The sequence below is a fragment of the Seriola dumerili genome, unplaced genomic scaffold (assembly GCF_002260705.1).
Source record: "Seriola dumerili isolate Sdu_G_001 unplaced genomic scaffold, Sdu_1.0 BDQW01000478.1, whole genome shotgun sequence".
In the NCBI taxonomy this organism is placed as follows: Eukaryota; Metazoa; Chordata; class Actinopteri; order Carangiformes; family Carangidae; genus Seriola; species Seriola dumerili.
In genome coordinates this window covers 4,327,198-4,347,467 of record NW_019174733.1, presented here as the reverse complement: position 1 = coordinate 4,347,467, position 20,270 = coordinate 4,327,198, and the positions used below count along the sequence as shown (strand labels likewise).

Below are 20,270 nucleotides of genomic sequence, written 5' to 3'. Positions count from 1 at the left end.
GTTTTAGAAATCTATAATCCCGCTACAGTTTCATCAGAACACTGTGTGGACAGGACTTGAGCAGAGTATGCTTAGTTTAAGTATGTGAGTGTATGTGTGTGCTGTGTGCATCCGTGTGAAGTAATGGACTTGTTAGATGGGAGATTTCCTAACTTAGCAAAAGATTATTCTGTAATTACAAGTACGAGCCCCGGAGAACTGCTGCTGAATACCAGATAGGTTTTTATAAAGTTTGAAGTACTGTACCGCTGCCTAATGAAGTCCCACTGGACTGCTTTCCTTCACTGTAACTCACCTTTTGTTCTCACAAACACTCCCTCAGCTCGACTGTGACAGACATGGCTAGCATAACCAGCAACAAACAGACTACGACAGAAGCTGAGAGAATATTATAGCCTGTGGCTTTCAAAAGTGGAGTAAATGCATTCTGTATGTAGTTATGCAGCTATGATTAAATGACATGTAAATCCTATGGAAATAAGTAAGAGTTCCTTCACTTGTGCACAACTTGAGGACAAAGAGTGCTGGTAAGTGCAGGACAAACTGCTGTTGTAGAATTTCAGAGCTCAGCACACATGAGATCGCTTAAGTTTCTGCATGAGAGTTTTCTGGACTGAAAGATGCATTTTGCAACCGTGCAGGATTTAAGTAGCTTCTATGGCTCAGGTGTGCAGTTCGATTGTACACTAACTTCTATTAAAGTTTTCAATGACAAGAAAATTTGTATGTAATTATTGTAATTTCTAACCACAAACTTCTTCATTGAGTAACAAATTGGACTGGAGAAAATGTCCTATAGTTTCTGAATTATCAATATGCACCTACGTTGAAAAGATTTCTCCAGTGACCTCTTCAATTGTGGGTTTCAGATAAACAACAACACATTTCAAACCTTAAATCAATGATTACAATCTGCCACTAACATCCTGAATATCCAGTAAAATCTAACAATGCAGCCATAGATGACGTAGATAAAACGTGGGGCAAACACATTACTTTAGACAGGTAATCATATTCTAAGAAATGAGATGACAGAAATGGTTTATCTGTGGCTTCGTACACTCATGCCCAAATCTCTCATCCATATCCCTTGTATAACCATGTCAGTCCCTCCTGTTACTGCAAACCCAAATTAAATGCACGCTGACTGAATTCTATCCAATGCTCGAGTGCTTTTAACCACTCCTGCTGTTGTACCCACGCTCACCGATACGCCGGGTGACAAAATGTAAACCCACTGAACTCTATATGGAGTAGCAACACTGACACTGTACATATGCACCACTTTCTCCATGACAAATGAGCCTCGCCTTTGGCCAGTTAATGAAAATTATTATTATTATTTTTATGTTTGCCTGATTTGAATGTTTTTTTGTGTTACTTTCACTTACAGAGATCGCATCGATTATAGCCTGTGGTTCTCTACTCTCAAATGAATGCAAGTCTGTTATCAATCATCACTTCATTCACTTCAGTGCAATACCTGATTTCCATAAAGAGGCGCTCTAGCCATAGGCGACTTCATTCAATACTAAGTTTTCAGGAGCTCTGAAGGTAATGTTTTATCACAGAACAAGTTTTGCAGCATGATGCACCGTGTAGATAGTCCTTTCACACAAAATCAGCCCTGCGTCGGTTGTGCTCAGGGGATGAATTTTATTACTTTGAAACAAGGTTAGCTTCATAAGTCTTGGCATGTGTTTTCATTTGGAAAAAAGGGGCTAATGTGAATGCAAAAGCTTTTTATGTGTGGTCAGGACTACTTGTAAACCAACTGTTTGGTGGCAGGTTTAAGGCCATGGTTATTAAATAAAGCATAACATACACTATGAAAACATAAAATATTCTACTGGAGTTACTATTTTCACACCAGATGAAACCAGCCATCTACATGTGCCGCAAGGTTACCATTTTTGATACACTAGAGAGTGAATCATAGTATCCCTGTATAACTGCTGCTAGGTCACAAGTGGCAATTCAGCCTGTAAAACCAAAATTGTAGCCTTTCCAATTCTGTAGCTAACACACATATCCATTTCACATGCTAAGGAACTGCCTGCCCCTCCTGCAGCACTAATACTTTGTCTTCAGCTTTATTTCTAGGGTTATTATTTAGAATCAAACCACTTGTTTCAATTAAACCACAGACATGCTGTGCATTGTTTCTCTGGGTCTCTAATCACATTATACATTATTGCACATCACATTTATCATTATTAGTAGAAGCAGTGGTAGTACTCTTGCTGTTTTGGTATTGTGGCTGTTGTTGTCAGGTTATTATCATTATGTTTGTTTATTTGTTCGCTCTTGTGTGTGCTGATATTTAGTTTCCACAGGTAATAACTTACAGATGGTTTGCACTCACCACTGAGGACTGCTGCCCTATATGGGCCTTCGCTTATGCTAATAGCAAACCGCCTGGAATGTGCATCCAAATTAAGATCAAACATGATTCACCAACATCTTCACATGGGCAATTACAATTTAGTGGTTTACGGAGATTTCAAAGATGATTTACTCTCTTTCAGAGAATAAATGAAAAAAAAAACAGTCTGATGATTTTTTATATTTTCTTTACTGTCATCAAAACCCATGGAAAGACCAAAATCAGTGATGCATTGATCCAACTGTCAATTATTGCCTGTATAGCCAAAGCTTGATATAGTTTAGTGTTGCCCAAAAACTATGAAGAACACATCAATGAGCCACACCTAGAACCGGGTGACATATTCCCTAATTACGATTAAACAAGGGCATTGTAGTCAGTCACACATAATCCATCCTGCTGCCAGAAATACTCACTAGAACACCAAGAATGTATTATTCCGCAGCTGAAAGTAGTCCCCCTCAAATATATCAATTAGACTGAAGTTTACTACAAGATGGTTTGTTACACAGAACCATCTGGGAAGGCCTCATTGGAAACTGTTTGGAAAAGGGCAGGCGCTTTCAAAAAATACTTGGCAGGTGATTGGATGAACTATCTGTCTGTTCTCTTCTATCATGGGCTAACTTCAACCAATCAGATTCTGCATCCTTCCCGATATTTTTCACTACCGAGTGGAGCCAGCTCGTAATTTAGAGTGGAAAACATGTTCCATTGAGAGAAGCCTTCAGTGCTGTTCTCTGCTTTTCTTTCAATTTAGAAATACTCTCCAGTCCTGATATGATTGCGGCATATCTACATAACAAAAGCATCACTTACGCTAACCTCTTTAGGAGCTGCCATTGTTTTTATCGAAGAGTAACTTCTCACTGTTGTCACACCGAAGACCCACCTGTATCTGTCAGTAGTCCCTCCCTCATAGGACACTTATTGGTCCATTGGTACCACTGTGGTTTGGTCACAAGCTAATAGCTTGGAGCCTGGAGGGAAATCCAGCTGCCTCGCAAGTTTAAAAAGTTAAAGAATCCAGCAAATTTAGGAAATTACGGTTTCAAAAATGAAATTTTATATTTGTGAGCATTTTTGTAAAGATGAAGTCTTCAGGAGGAATGAATGTGTTTGAGGCTGAGTGCCACAGATGGGGAAGTGACGTTAGGAAGCATTGAGTCCTTTTAATAGGATTGGCTGACTTTGGCTTCTTTAAAAGAGAAAATATGAAAACATTAGTGAATGAGGTCATACAGTATATCTGGCCTAAGCACAGCCATGTGATCATTTCCTCAGTGTGAATATCAGAGTGGCTTCAGTTAAGACGTTTTGTCACGAAACACAAACATGCACAGAGACAAAGATTCAATCTTTAATGACTGATCAATACCAATCACCGTACCTTTTTCACACGTGCTTGCTCACATGCACTCATGAAAGCACATGTGTGCAAAGGCTTATTGATCCTATTGAAGGCAGATAAAATACCAGCATATGCTTTGGTAAATCAATGCTTTAGGAAGGAAAGAAAGAGATTCGACACTGAACTTTTTTTTCCTCTGAGGGAGCAGAGATTAAAGCAGAGAAAAAGACTTTGGATAATGTGTTCTGTTTTAGAGGGTCTCATTTAAAATGTCTGACATGATGGCTTGGAGCTGCACATCCTGCCAAATGTTGACGGGAGGAGAGGAGATGTGTCATTTGTGAGTACAAGGGATTCACTGACTCTTAACTCACCAAACGTTTTGGGGAGGTGAAGTGTCTGGAGGTCACCTTTCAGCGGAGTGCCTTTCGGTGTCCATGCTGTCTACTGGGGGTGCGCGATTATCCTCCTCCCGTCGGATCATGGCGTCTGGCAGGCAGACGAGGAGCAAGGGTCAGATGGAGAAGGAGAGGAAAGGAGAGAATGAGTTAAAGAGGATGTGTCCAAATTAGGAAGTGGAACACCTATAGCACACTAACTTTTTTTAGCATCGGAAATGAATGGCAAGCTTTAACAGGTGGGAAGGCCCATTACACTATGTCACAATAATATGAGCTGAAATAACTGCTCTTTGCCTCTCAAAGCAGAGCCAAAGGTCTTGGGTCGACAGCTAATTTGTACATCTTGTAGCTCATACTGCTCAATAATCTATCTCAACATCTGCAGCAGTGTTAACATCTTTCTTTATGCTTTATTTATGCAATATGTTTTAATCAAGGGTCTACTGGAGTACTGTAGCTACCATTCCCCACTGGATAATATCTGTCAAAGGGAAGAATGGCATGTCTTCATGTCTAGGGAAGTGTTCATGCCTTATATAGTCTTGGTCTAGTAGAGTTGCCTGCTGCACATAGCTGTATCTGGCCAGGGGCTAAGGAAGCAGACCTTATGAGAGCTCATTAAAACAAGTCTTCAAGTCTTAAGAGACAAATATGAATGTACTAAAAAAAAGAGCTTGTCATTAAAAATAATCAGAAGTACTGGAGCAGTTCCCAGACTGAAAAACATATTTATTAAAAACGGAAGTCAAAGCTGGCCTGGATGGGTAAATGAAAAAGGGCAACAGAGTGGAGCGCGGTCAAGGCAGGGGCTTGATACTAATATTCAAACAATTCATGATCCAATCCAGTGTTGTGAAACAAATGAGCCCACCACTCTGCTTTTCATGTTGCATTTACAAATGACACCTCAAAGGTCAATCGAAGAAGCTTTTCTCTTCTAATGGGAAGTTGCATGACATTTCTGGCTGAGGATGATTCTCTTTGCGAATGCGATGACATCTTCTTTTTTTCTTTTTTTTTTGGCAACACTGACATTTTCACTGGCTGCATGACGATTAAAGTAAAATCAAACGAGTTTAAATAAAAATCAACAACTGTTTTCTAACGTTACATAAGAGGCATCCTAACAAGATGGACTGCTTCATCCTAATATACAACCTCACTTGGCCTATCTGCCCCACATTTTAACCGAGTCTGGAGGGGCTCTCTTAAGTAAGTCGTAAAGAGGACTGAATGAGACAATTACCATTTTCAAGTTTCCACTTTAAATCTGTAACAAGACTTGATCTGAGTCTCAATTTGCATGAAATATCCCATGATTGAGGGGGCTTTTCCCACAATAATATGAAATGGTAATTATCCAGATAGAGAATGTGAACGCACAATGGCTCATTATCAATCTGAAACAGAAATGTGTCATACAGTAGCCTACATGTGAAGGCCACTCCTCTAAAGTAAAAGATAAAAGGTCAAGTAATTATATAAGCTTTAGTTCTCAGTCTCACAGTGAATTACTCTGCAGCAGAAAGTCTTGAACTGTTCATTTTCACAACGCAACTGTGAGGAATATGAGAAGAAAATCTAAATTAATCACGTTAGCAAGTGCACATTAGTTTTTTGATGGTCGCTTCAGTTAGCTACATGATTCCTACACCTGGCAATGACTATTTAGTAACAGCTAGTCTCTATGTAAGAACTAAGTTGTGCGTTGCAGCCTGTTTTATCTTTGTGATGTGTAAATCTCCAAACACTTCCGTTATACACTAGGCTGTATTTGAACTGCAACCGGCTCCTGGAGGAGGTATGAACCTCCGCATGCATTTAGCAACAGTAAACAGTGTATTAAAAGGAGGCACATAGGATTCTACAGCCGCCTCGGGCCAACAGAGGGGACTGACAATTGCCGCACACGGCCACAGCAAAAACATAATAGGTCGGCTTGTTCAGATGAACCTAAACCACTGCAAATCTCACTCACAGTCCCACGTCTCTCTTCTTCCTAAATGGAGCGCCTTATCTCACCTTGCTACGGTCCAATGTAAATCTACTAGCAAAGCTCTTCAAGTTTATTGGCCAGAAATACATTGATATCACCTTTCACTGACTGTTTATCCTTCCCTGTGAGTGCAGAACAGCGAGAACAACCACACAGACCCTTAAAAAACTGCCCTTGATTAATGTGTTTTGAGATTTACAAGTAAAATACCCAGTGTCAGGTTGATTTAAGAGCTGTGAATTCTGTTGGGGCATGATAAAAACGGGGCTACAACTTCATTGAATGTTTAGGCAAAGGAAGAAGAATGTTTACTGAGCCTCCTTCTGATATTAAATATGAAACAACATCTTCACCTTGCAGCAAATACTTCATCCTGCTGTGGTAAATGCTGCAAATGACTGAGTGTCTAATCACCTGCTTTTAGAGGCTATGCAAGAGCCTCAGCGCCTCAGTGAGTGTCTTACAAATGGCTTTTTTTTTTTTTTTTGATGAAGTGATACTGTGGAGGAGTGTATATTGTCTCCAGCTGTAACACTGCATACAGGAATGTGTAGGAGCAAGGCAGTTGTGTGTGTGTGTGTGTGTGTGTGAGAGAGAGAGAGAGAGAGAGAGAGAGAGAGAGAGAGAGAGAGAGAGAGAGAGAGAGAGAGAGAGAGAGAGAGAGAGAGAGAGAGAGAGAGAGAGAGAGAGAGAGAGAGAGAGAGAGAGAGGCAAAAAGACAAAAAAGGCCAGAAAAGCGAGTGTTTCTTATGGTTGAACTACAGTTGAGATTTAGCCAAGGTCATCCTCTTATTTCTGACATACATGGAGCCCGACTGAGTCTCTCACTAGGACGCTCTCCATCTGCTACCACTGATAAGACCGGCTACTTCATGTGCAGCAGAGACACACTGCAGCTATGTATTGTGTGGATATCGTGTGATTAAGCCACATTAAGATTCTCCTGGATCGGAATATTCTCACGCATACATGTCTTTGAAAAATCTACAGAAGGGCGTCAGTGATGAGTTTAGATGTCATGTTCCACCACATCTAGCAGAGGACTTCTCTGATGCTTATTTTTCTATAACTTGATGTCTTTTTTAAATGTGTACTGTAATGATATGCTGCGTTAAAAAAGGTCGAGCTACTGTAAAGCAAAAGAAGCACACTACAGTCACACCTACTGCTCAGTTATTTCTGCTCAAGGACCTTTCCAGCCACAAAGGTGGACAGGGATATTCTTTTAATTGGTTTATGCATGTCAGCCGGGGACCTCAATTGCAGGCTATCAAAGAGGCCTGAAACAGCTTAACCCGAGAAAGACCTTAACCAGACTATGTGGACTGCCAGTCCACATGGTTTTCCATAGTGTTTACTGAAGCTGATGTAAAGTGGTAGAGGTCAGTAGGTGTAAATGCACCTCGCTGACCAGCAGGTGTACTCTGCCTTCTCCTGATCAGCACTCAAGACACCACCCTGCGAGCTAAAGCTTCCGTTAAAATTATCTATAAAAAAAACAAAAAGATCTTTCTGCTATGTTGGAGAGGACACATTTCAGTTTGGATTTGTGGGCCTGCTGTCCAGCATTACTTGTAGAGAGCCACATGAATTCAAGACTAGGGCTTGGTAAAGGACAGCAGCTCTCACAGAACAGAAAGAAAAAATATGGGCCATTATAAATACCGTATGGGTGAGACATTACTGTTTGAAGAGATAAGATAGGCGCCATGTTGGCGCCAAATCCATGATGATGGTAAAACACATTGTTTAAGAAAGTAGCAATAAAGTAATGACGAGTCATATTTGCCGATGTGGGAGGATGATTTGCTTTTTGCAAAGACTTGAACGCAATTAAAATAAAATGACAGTGCTCCGTATGCAGATTACAGTCAGTTGTTGTTCACGCTGTGAATTACTTTTATGCTTGTGTATCAAACAAATTGTGTAATTGTGTAGTGTGTGTTTTCACACTAACAGAAACCAGGTTCCTAGATCAATAAACCACATAGAGTTTGACAGCAGTCTGACCACAGGGACAATGTTTTCTTCATTAAACTTTCACATTGTTAAAATTAGTAAATTTGTGAGCCATCTGCTAAAACACTGCCACACGCTCACTCACACACACACACACACACACACACACACACACACACACACACACACACACACACACTCCCCCGGAGATCTTATAAAGGGCTATATCCAAAACTTCTAAACAAATGGCCAAACTCCAGGCAAGCTCCTGTGAGGCCGAGAGGTTCACAGACTGATCACCATAACTACAGCTGATGATCTCAACATGCGAGGCTTCCTGTTAAATGAGCCTTAGCTCATGGAGGTGGACCAATTGGCAGGAAATGAGACCAAATTGATTGGGAAACAGATGGAAGAGAAGCAGCCACTATAAAGCCCATGAGGCTGTAAAGGAAGGAAAGAGATGAGAGGTGAAGATGAAAATGAGGCAGACAGAGCCCACGCGACAACGTGACAAAAAAGACAGATAAAATAAACTACAGGACATGACTTTTTATACGATTGGAAGAAACACAGAGCAATTTTCCTCTTTTAAAGCAAAGAACTTTAAACTGAGATCTATATTTGTCTAGGTGTACTAGACAGAGCAGAAAGTACAGCTTTGAACAGTGACATTCAGATCTCTGTCACACACTCACAAAAAACTCAATTTTATTGCATCTGTTTCAAGAAGTAAAAAAAAAAAAATTTAAAGTGATCTGTTACATTTTTATTTTCTGTGTATTCTTATGCAGTCGTTCCAAGAAACAAGACATGAGAGAGACACAGAGAGGCCTTGAAAATTTGCCCAAAGCGCCCGCTCACATTTGTTAAAAACCATGGCTCCACAGAGTTCAGCACGGAGACAATATTTCTACTCGTCACAGCTGATTTCAAGACAGATTCAAGATTCATTCTGTCTTTGTTTTCATATCAGCACTGATGGCATAACAGGTCTCTGTGACCTCACAAAAACACTGCCTGAGTGCTAGACAGTTGCCAAGCTCTTCAAAAGCACAATCTGTGATCCAAATATAAACACAAAGGTCACCCTACCACCACCATTCAAAAGGACGTACGCACTCTCAAACTGACAGATCTTTTAATATATGCTAACTCTAGACAACAACTAAATTAAAGTTAGTAGTGTTGTCAGAAGCGTGTTCATCATTATGATAAATCAGTTTGGCTTTATAAATGAATTTTGGCTGAATTTTGGTCAAAACATTAAGGATTTTGCTTTTGCAGTAGGTTTGAGTCAAATTACACCACTGTGCAGTTTCTGACCACTAGCAGCGCTATGGGGAAAAACTTAACAACTGAGGTCCCTGTTTTGTTTGCACCATGCATGTGCACAAGGACAAACATGCTCACACGCAAGTTTCACGCCATTCCAGTGATTGAAGTGTTGCAGTGAGTCCACAACAACCTGACAAGCATGTATGTAAAAATATTCAGGATTTAAACTTATCAAAAAATCCGCTTTGCAAGGGAAATGGTCAAGGATTCACTCAAGGCCTAAATGATACAAGAAAACTCCACAGGTTACTTTGAATTTTCTCTGGCCTTTGCTTCCAGGTCTTTTAGCAGAGTTCCATATGATGGTTACAGCTTTGACAACCCTGTGGTGACAGTAATGTCAACATTGAAATAATAGCTGATTGTGAGAGCAATAAACGGCTCTGGAAAGGCCCTGGAATACCTGCTGGGTTGAGACAACGTCTACACAGAATGGCCACTCAGATAAAAAACCTTTTGTCATCTGAGCAAATGACTCATGGCCACATTAATGAATCTCTTATGTTGAAGTGGGGTGGGCAAACACACACACACACACAGCCACACACACTGCCCGGTGTTTGTCTGGCTGACTTCACTCTGTCGAGGTCAGTGAATTACAATCAATCTTGTAGGTCCGGATATGAGAGCTTCATTTATAAATGTCTATATACTCTGTGAGGGTACAGCAGCATACTCAAAATATCCCCACTCCACTTCCAAAGCAGTGAAGTCGAAATGTTGAGGCTGTTAGAGTATAATGTAGTTGGATCATTTGCTCTCTCACAGGCATGACTGTTATTATATACTCCTCTACAAATAGGGTATTACATTAAGAGAGCTAATGTAGAAAAGAAATATTTAAGACAACAAAACAGGATTTGAACCTTGGTGAACTGATTTCTGGAATTTGCCACTTCACTGAATTACCTCCCATTTCAAGTAAGTCTCTGTACTACAGGAAAGTTCATGACAACCGCCGATTTTAGAAGTGTCATCTACCCCACGTCTGCCGCCATTAACAGCCTATTGATCCTGGTGAAGCAGACATAGCATATAATGACAAATCTAAGCCAAGCCATGTCAAATTACACTCAAATGTATTCATATAAATTGCTTTAAATAAGCAGGTTGTTCACCAAGTGCAAAGAGCATGAGTCATCAGTGGAAGGATGAGACTCGACTGGGTTGAGGGTGGTTATCTGCCCAGAGTGTGAATTAAAAATCCAGAGCACGTTCTCCACATCATTAACCCTTCAGAGCTACACTGACCTTAGATGTTCATTTGATCTCATCATGTTTGGTGAGTGTGGAAGTGGAATGGGGTGAGAGTGCGGAGGCGCCCCTTTGATGTTGTAATGCAAAATTTCTTTTATCTCTCGTGAAGCGTTTGAGACCGGGCCGGCTGTCCAAAAACTCAATTAGAGCTACTCCGAATGTGAGCCGACAGCACAAGAGGAGGCGTGAGGCACAGAGGTGTAATCGGCACAGGGTGAAAAAAAACAACATAAATGCAACTATTAGGACAAATGGGACCACAAACTGAGCAACACAAACAAAAAGAACAGATTTTTAAGTTGAAATTTGCTCTTTGTAACTGCAGGGGAGGAATCATGAAAAAGAAAAAAAGAAAAAAAGAAAAAAAGGAATCAACAGCAGTTGCACCAGCTCCGTGTCTGGTAACAAGATGACCGAATAACAACCAAATTACTGTTTATGAGTTGCCCTGAATGTGTGATATCCAGCTGGTGTACAAATAAGCTTTTCATTGAAGTTCATGTTAATGGTTAGCATTGTGTTTGATGGATAATTGAAGACAGCTTGCTTGACAAATGATGTGTATCCTTGCTGCACACAGTGAAGTTCCTCAGCCCATTTAGCCAGCCATCATCACCACGAATACCATAAAGTAGCATAAAAGAATTCAGATTCCCAAAAGCTCGAAGCTCTTAGCGTGTCCACTCAGCCAAATCCATGTGGGTTGTTTTCTGCCCCCGTGAAATAGATTGTACCCTAGAAACAAGGTGGAAAGAAAAGGGAGAATGTGTAAAAGTAGAAGACTGGAAAATTTGAAAAGAAGGAGAGGTGGAATATGTGTCTGCTTGCCTGTGCATCTGTGTGTTATGCGTATGAACAGGACTGGCAGACCCCTCTGCATTCTTTCATGACTGTTAAAAGATGCACTGCAGCTTAGGTGAGGAGGGAGGGAGGAAAGAGAAGAGGAGGTGGGGAGGAAAAGAAGCAGAGGCATGGCTTTTTACATTAGGCCTTTCATCTCTCTCCTGCCATCGGTCATCAGAAATGGGAGAACACCGACTCCCAAACACTGCGCTCCGTTCCAATTCCATTTAGCTCAGGACTGGTTGAGACGTGAAAGAATGATAAAATAAAGCAGGCTTTATTACAATGTCCCAAAAGGAGCAAAAAGAATTATTCATGCACAAAGGAATTTAACTGCATTGTCCCACCGCCAGTACCAATAGAAGAATATTCTTGGTTTTCACATAAAGATGGTCTTCCATCAGGCGAAAACTATTTCCAACCTTCATCTTGCAAGACTGCTAATAGTCATAAAATACTTCCTGTGGACTGTGTAGTCCAAAAAACAAGAAATGAAAAATCTAGGCTAAAGGTCAACGTTAACAGCGTCAAGAGAACAAACTTATTATGAAATTTTTGTTTCTTAAATCAGAGCACACTGTTTGTCTCACACAAGCAAACATATAGATGAAGACGCCTTTTCTCACACATTAATAAGACCCAGTGGGTGTTTTTTAATATGTTGTGGCCATAATTTGACTTGTATGATGCTGAGAAATGTTTGTGTTTTCAAGACATTGTTTAGAGAGAATTATAAGTTCGGCTGTGTTGTGAAAACTTGCCTTTAGAAATCACGGGAACAACTTCTTTGCCCCATTTGTTTGCCTTTTCGCAAGTTATTTGTCCAGATAGACCTTTTAATGCTCCACAAACAGTAAGTGATAAACAGTGAGGGGCAGACCCAGGGTTTTCACTGAGAGACTGAAAAATGAGCAATAATGGACAAGAGATCTGAACTGTATCTGTGGTGCATGTTTAAAGAGAAAGTACCATATTTAAGTACCATATATTTAAGTTAATAATTGAGCGAGAGAGAAAACCCATGAATAAAATAAGCAATACATTCAAAAACATGGTGAATCGTAAAACACACATGGCTTCCCAGCAATCCTGGAAACGAAAATACAGAACCATATGCTAACTCATATCAGTGATAAAACAGCAAGCAGGTATTCTTCACTGCTCTCCAAAAAGCAGCGGTGATCCACGGTTATGACAGCTGAAGGGTTATTACCAATTAGACCGGCTGTGTTGCTATGTCTGTGTGACGGGAGCGGGGCTGGGGGGGTGGTGGAACAGCTGAGCCTCTGCCACATGAGGTGACAAAATGACAAAGGGAAAGACAAGGAGCAGCGTTCTTATTTGAAAAAAAAAAAAAAAAAAGTTCCTCAGGACAACAGAATGGAAAACAGAAATGAGACGAGGGAGAGAAAGATTTAGAAACTGAGCCTTGCAGCTGTTGAAAAAAACAACCAAGGAATACTTTTTTAGCAAACCAGACTACCTGCGGACCTGTGTTCAACAGAGCAGTCATATTCAGAAATTAGACATTTCCTCTGTTTCAAAAATGCGTGTCACCACAACACAAGCGACATTAACTTTAAGGACGCACTCAGTGGGGTTCACAGATGAGTTTCAAATTATTGACAATGAGCTTGAAGTAGTCAAGTAGAAGAAATCGTTTGAGGGTATTTGAAAAAAAAAAAAAAAAAAAAAAAAAAAAAATACAAAATGTATTTCAGTCTATGATTTATTTCATTTTGCAGCTGTCATTGTCCAGTGGGACACCAACGACCTTAACTGTGGGGCACAATTTATTATCCAGTGAAGAAACAATGATGAGGTACATGCTAATCTCTCCACAACAACTCCACTGATTTCAACAGGGCAATAATAAGAGCTTTTGGGATAGCAACCCGGACTAATTAAAACACATTGTACATCATCAGAGAGACATTTTCAATTGTTTCCTCTACAACAGCGGTTCCCAAACTTTTTGTCTGACAGTAAATCTGCATCAACACCACCTGTCATATTCCAAATGTGTTCATCAGAACTGATTTTAAACTGGATGTTACTCTATTGGTAATATAAAATCGGATTTTGCTGTAATAAATTATTCACACAATTTAACTGTCAATGTTTATGTCAGTCTGGTCAAGTTTGAAATTGTACTTTCAGCACTTGAGGTGGCAGCAGATGGATATTTCAACCATTTCTCTATCACCTTTGGCTTACTATTTCAACCATTCATCTATCACGTTTAGCTAACTATTTCAACCATTTATCAACAGGTTGTGGCTCAGTATTTCAGCAATTTATCCTTTTTATTTTACACATTTCAACAATTTATTCATTGGCATTGGCCATTTCAGCTGTTTACCCATTATCCTTTTAGCTAACTGTTCAGATTTTACTGCCCACTAGCTAACTTGTTTTCATGAACTCTAAATTGCAACTGTGTGAATACAGTTATTTAAAATCATAATTTCTACTTTTCTTTTACAAGTGCCACTGGTTGTGAACCAGTGTGTTATAACACATAGCTTTTTAAGGGATAGAGATTGTATGTAAAAGTAATGAGCACCTATAGCAATCCTCTATCATCCAATGTGGAACAGAAAATCATGTGTTGTTCAAAGTCTGAAAATACCTGCAGCACAGTTGAACAGGAGGTCGGGGAATAATGAGAGACAATAAAATTATAAAAATGCAAAACAGAATCAAAACAACATGGATCAGGGAGTGCAGCGTAACAGCTTTATTAGAAAGCATCCATTCTCTCAACACATAAACGGATCCATAGTTTTCTGTGTGGAGGGAAACAAATAAAGAGAGACTCATGCTCTGCAACTTCTTTGTTTCTTCTCTGCTCTGCTTGATCAAGAGTTAATTCTGCTCAGAGTCACTGTGGGCTGCAAGTGAAAGCAGTGAATTAATGATTCATTATGCCCAATGTAAGCAAATAGCGAGCCGGTGATGGAGGAAAATGGATTTACACACATCCAACGCCAAGCATGACATCTTTGCAGCTATTAAAAATATTCAGATACCCACGTAGAAGGATTTTAAAGCAGTGCTGGTTTGTAAAAACCACAGGATTTAAAATAAAATAAAATAAAATAAAATAATGAAATGTGTTGTTCAGATCCACAGAAATTTTTTAAAAATTTTACACCCAAAACCATCAACATTCATGATCATTCATTATATATGTTATATTTTGCTTTCTCAGCCTGAGGCTGTCTCCTAAATTAATTTTCCATTTTCTTTTCATTCAGGCCAGTCACTTGAGTCCTCACCACATCTTAGCCTCAAAATATATTCAGAGGTACAAGACGAAGTAACTGTAAAAAAGTTAGGATGCTGTTGAGTCTGTTGGGTGCTTGATGCTTGAAAGGACATCATGAAAATTTGATAGACCATGTCAAAAATATTTCTCCAGTTTGGGATTATTAATGCAGAGAAAACTGCACAGCTGCAGAACGTGTTGTACATGCACATTCCATTAAGAGACACACGGCTGGTTTTACTGATGGTGTGCTTTGGGATAGTTTGTCCCTCACACATCAGATTATTTTTTCTCGTTTAGAACTTGTGGCATAGCTATAATATGAAAGCTCTTTTATGGTTCACACATGCAAGTCTACAAACCTCTTAATCTCCTGTGTCCATGGATCACCTCAAGGCTGTGAATTCAGCCGAGCATTGCAGATTAGAGTCTTGCTTCTCTAGTTTCTATTTTAGGGAGAGTGTTGTTCAAGTTCACAAATGTTATATCATCCCTTCCTCCTACCTTTCCTCATTTCACGTGTCCTCACTATCTCTGTCACAACCCAAAGGGATAGCATGTGTGAATTATTAAATTAAGAAGAATTCATGTTTAAGTCGAGCAGAGGTAATATAAGACGCTGCTGGACTGAAAATCCTCACTGAGCCTCACGATCAACACTTTATTTGGCCTATGAGCTTGTGCTAATGTATAAAAAAATCTTAACATCAGCAGTGACATTGCCGCAAAAATTTTAAATAACACATCAACAGATGCTACAATCTTTCAAACTCCAGAGACATGAAGTTTAAAATGGATGGTCTCATTCAGACAGGACTTATGAGAAAGTTAAATATGGAGCCGCTGATGTCTGGAGGCCTTATGGCTGTACAGAGAACCATCTGCATATGTCACTCTGATGGATGAGGGCGGGAGCAGAGATCCAATGACCTCGCTGTTAAAACAAGCCTTGTGTTAGGTTGGATCCTGTCCTGTCACTTCCACTGACTGATGGTTGCATCGAAGGCAAACATGCCCATACAATCACAATGACAAGGACCTGATATAAGGGGGGGGGGCTAATCAATGTGAAGTGTGCATGCATTTGTGTAGTATATCTATCAAAAAGAATGTAGAAGAAAGAGTAAAAGCTGTGAGTGCTGTGTATAAGACTAGTACTAGACCCAGCAGCGCTCACTGAGCACTGAGTAAATACATTTGGTGCATATTAAGAGATGAGGGACCTCTCATTTCATTCCCCTGCAGTCTTCAGAAGTATGTTACTATGAAGGAATTGATTTTCTCTCACACATCCAGACCTCCAAAGATTGCAGAAGTCACAACAGAAGCAAATCAAATAAGGAGGCGAGAGATTTATTAAAAACACCTTAAAAAAGACACACTTCCAAAATCGATGTGGCATAATTAAAACTTCTTTTCATACTTGCACATTCTCTCATTCACGGGAAACTGTTAGTACAAGGATGAAAATTCAAACAATAGTGACCCAAAACATAATAATTATTCTCTTTGAGGTGTTAAATTGTTACAGCTAAAATGGAGGAGAAGTAATAATAAACTGACATTACTAAACTGAACATGTGTATACTTTGGCAATGGTGATGTTTTTGAATTTGTTCTGCACAACAAAGATAGGTGACAGCAGCTCCAGAGGAAAATCGCCTGCCTCAGATGCAAACATCTGCACCGCGATTTGAGCCTGAATGTTGTCATGGCTCTTTGAACCATTTGACAAAGAGAAAAATTTATTCTTATTCATGCTCACGGTCTTTTGTACACCCAGTCAGAGTAAGATTCAAGAGATTTGTTTGGTTAGAGCGTTTTAGGGAGTTACAGTTACTTGCATTATTGTCAGCACACACGCACTGAACTACTTGTGTTGTACCTGTAAATATTTTCAGTCTGATCCAAATTTGCCGGACCATTGAGAAGATGGTCAGACAGACTGTAAAATAACAAACAGGTACGCTGCAGAGTATGCTTGATGGATTTCCACAAGAGGTATTAAAGTACATTACTGTTTAAATCAGCATATCCTGCACATCCAGTAAACAGCTGCATCTGAAACATCATTTGTTCCATTTAAATATCCCATTTAGAACACAACTATGTTTCCAACAGTTTGACAAACTTCCTCATTTCACCCTTCAGCAGCTCTTAGACATATTCCGCGGGGAGACAAATAAATTTTGGTTTAGACACCTGGCACTGCAAAGACTGAAAAGAGTCAAAACATATGGGTTGAGGAATTTCAACAGTTGGAGTCTCTGGGTCTCATCAGTATTCTTGCCCTACTGTTCAGTGACGAAGCATTTCATACAACAGCCAAGCGCTCCCAATCCCAACTCCACCAAGCCGCTAGCAATTAAAACACGGAGATTTGGCAGTAATATGATTAACTTTCTTTGCACTAGCACAAGATAGTGCTTGGAAACTAACCATGGAATTAAGGAGCCCAAACACTGGATTGCGAACAATGTAAATAACCTCTGCCACATCCTGATTATGATATATGGATAGCAAAGTGCTGTGCTCGAACTCAGTGCCAAAGCTGAGATACATAAAAAGGGTCATTACCAAACCAGGGAAATGACTCAGACTCTGTTTCACTTGCGTTCCAAAGAACCGTCGATCATTGTTATGTCATTATATCACCTCAGATCCTGATATGTAACGTACAAATAATAAACAGAGGGCGGCGGCAAAGAGGTCGCAGGGTTATGCCGCTCCCCTGGTGGTTCTCAGCAGTTAAGGATTAAGCAGGATGTGACTGATGTAATGATAGGAGCTTAAGGAAAATGAGCCAGATGACTACAAACTAACGGCCCCTCCACGCCTGTGTTGAAAAAGAGATTCGATGAGATTAATTTAAAGAGCTTTAGTGAGACTAATCTGGATTTTTTTAAAAAGAGTGGTTAAACAAACATGAACAGCTAAGAGGAAGGAACAAAGAGGTGGCACAGCCTGAGAGAAAACTTCAGGAGCTTACTCAGGGTCAGTAACAACATGTAGCCTTTTTAATGAAATACTGGAGAAGAGCTGCAGCAATCTATCCTGCCAGTTCAAAGCTGTCTGTAATCACACAGTGTACGGCATTTATTGTATTTACTAGATCCCAGTGCCGTGTAGGAAGCTTTAATTACTTAAAGTCACTATGTGCAGATTTATTATGTAATTACAGCATCTGTTAAATTCTCCTGATGGCATTTGTTTTTGTTTGTAGAAAAATTAAACAATCCTGGCAAAAAACTTGCTAGCTGCTTGCAGTCAGTTCATCTGAGTGGCCACAGGTAAAACAGTTTCCCCTGTAGAAGTGCGCACTGCTGTCTGCCACTACCACTGGGCGGCACCAAAGTTGGAATTTTCAGCCATGCTGCTGCCGCGGCTGTAAAGGTGACGTCAGTCAGTCGGTTCACCACTTTGGTCTCAACCACTTCTGGATAAATCATGAAGTCTTGTACAGACATTCATGGTCCTCAGAGGATGAATCCCTCTGTCTCTGGAGATCCTCTGACTTGATTTAACTGCATCTTAATTATTGGATGGAGTGCCTATAATATTCAGATCCACGTCAGGATGCAAATATTAGCATGCTAACATGCTAAGCATTGCATGGTAGCATGCTGATGTTAGCATTAAGCTCAAAGCACCACTGCGCAAAGTACAGCCCCACAGAGCCACAACAAGCAGTTGTAGATGACATTTTTAGTAACAGTCACTCATATAATCAAACATGATAAATTCTTCTGTAGTAATCTAATTTAAAATGGTGTGTGTAATTTGGTGTAGATGAATTAAACACTCATATCAAAGGAAAACAAAAAAAACTGCCCACTGTGCACACACTTGTGAAGGGGTGGTCTGAGTGGGCAGAATTGCAGACACAATTTTCATGCTAAAACGGCTCCAAAATCTGCAGCGCACCTCCTAATCTATATGAACACAACATCAGCTGTGCTACTTCATCCTTCTCTGTGAGAGCAGGTTTGTTTGAAGCAGCAAAATTCCCAAACTAAAACTGAAATTGTGCCTTGCTTTGTGCCTCTGCCAGATTTGCTACTGCTCAAGAACAAAAGTCCATAGTGTCCTTTGTCTTCCTTGTTTGCCACTTTCATTTGAGGGGATTTAAACTGAGTTCTATGCCAGGAATCCCTTTATAAATCAAGCTGATTTAACCATTGTATTTTCATGTTTACACTGTATGTAATGCTGACTAAATATTGATAAATAATAAGCTCCTGCAACTACAGCATGTTGCCTGTATATGCAATAAATAAGTCCAGCTTGGGTTATGATTACATTTCAAAGAAACACAGTGGGTACCAAGCCAATAAACAGTTTTCTTCTTTTTTTTTCTAACATAACCCTGCCAAAAACTTTTGTATGGAGACATGCCAGGCAATTCCATCCATCCTCTCTTGCTTCTAGCCTGCTCTTCATCCAAAAGACACCGGTAAAGTTAATGTACTCTGGCTGTCTAGTCCCCCCACCCAACCAAATCTTCCCATTTCTGTAATACCTCAGAGTCTGTTGAGCTTGTTCTACACAGATTTGAAATTGAATTGAAGGCTACAAAAAAACTTATACAACTTTTCTTTCACAAAGCGGTTCGATAAGACTCATGCCCGATATTAGTTATTGCCAGAGGGTTTGCACAGTTGATAAGGATAAACACCAAACAGGTGACCAGTCCTAACACCTTCTCCAGTGATTCATGTCATTGCACTCCTCTCTCTCTCAAAGTTTTCATGCCATGCCAAGTTACACACATTCCTGTGATGAGCTCGAGATTATTATCACTTTGCTAAATGGAAGTAATCCCTGGGGAGATGTTAAAGGTGTATCTCGCCCCATCCACAAAATGTGGAGTGAAAGTACCAGCAAAGGAAAGCTGGCATCCCCCTGATCATGACAGGAAGTGTTGACTCTAGAGACAAAAAAAATATATAGTTTTATATTAATTACATTGGTTGTTGTACACAGATGTTAAAGCTTAACTCTCATTTCCATCATTCAGCTTTTGTAAATTAGTAATCACACTGCATCCTGCTTTATGCTGCTCAGTGGTGATGTTGCTGTGTTGATCCTGTTTTCATCTTCTTTTTTTTTTTAAATGCTACTTTAAACTCCAGTACATTTATCTGACAACAACAATGACAACACACAGATGTGTAGAAGAATTTTGTTTTGCCTCCTTTTTATGTGACCCTTGGGAGGGGACCGACCCGCAGGAACTACAGGATGAAACAACACCTCAAGCAACTACAAAAGTAAAATGCTGCTTACACACTAATACATCATTATTGACAATATAACATCAGTCGAAGGGGCCATTTTTTCTGGAGAACCAATACTTTTACTTTTGATACATTGAGTACATTTAGCTGTTAATATTTCTTTACTTTTACATTTTGAATGCAGGACTTTTATTTGTAATGGAGTATTTTTACATTACTGTATTGCTACTT

The 20,270-nt window shown here is 39.8% G+C and overlaps 1 protein-coding gene across 3 annotated transcripts in view; it reads right to left on the bottom strand.

The window, feature by feature from the left end:
* Positions 1-20,270, bottom strand: part of LOC111235350 (muscarinic acetylcholine receptor M3-like) — a 75,604-nt gene that overhangs the window by 46,913 nt on the left and 8,421 nt on the right. For 2 of the 3 annotated variants that reach the window (XR_002665678.1, XM_022763783.1), the window contains exon 2: positions 4,112-4,226. The exons of the other annotated variant lie outside the window; for it this stretch is intronic. The gene's annotated coding sequence lies outside the window, so the exon portion shown is untranslated. The remainder of the gene's footprint in view (positions 1-4,111; positions 4,227-20,270) is intronic. 3 annotated transcript variants of the gene reach the window in all.